Source organism: Heterocephalus glaber, unplaced genomic scaffold, assembly GCF_053883595.1.
Source record: "Heterocephalus glaber isolate CG9 unplaced genomic scaffold, H.glaber_assembly_v1.0 deba00001509, whole genome shotgun sequence".
Classification (NCBI taxonomy): domain Eukaryota; kingdom Metazoa; phylum Chordata; class Mammalia; order Rodentia; family Bathyergidae; genus Heterocephalus; species Heterocephalus glaber.
Window position 1 is genome coordinate 10541541 of NW_028258325.1, and position 277 is coordinate 10541817.

The window sequence follows — 277 nt, forward strand, 5'->3', positions numbered from 1 at the left end:
TATCGGTCTCTGGTTGGTTCTCTCTCACTGGGTGTGACAGTAAGTATTCATTCTACTTAACATTTTACAAATACAGAAGTCCCTCTCAGAAGATATAAAATACAGCAGGTTATCTAAAGCTTATTTATTCACTGTTACGTGGTTTGGTCCTTTGGAAGTTCTGTCTTATGCTATTATAATTATACAAACTCTTATGGAAATGACTTACATATTTTAGACAGATGCCTGTTGAAAAGACAACCCTAGCATACATGTTTTGCCCCTGTGCCAAAGTGTA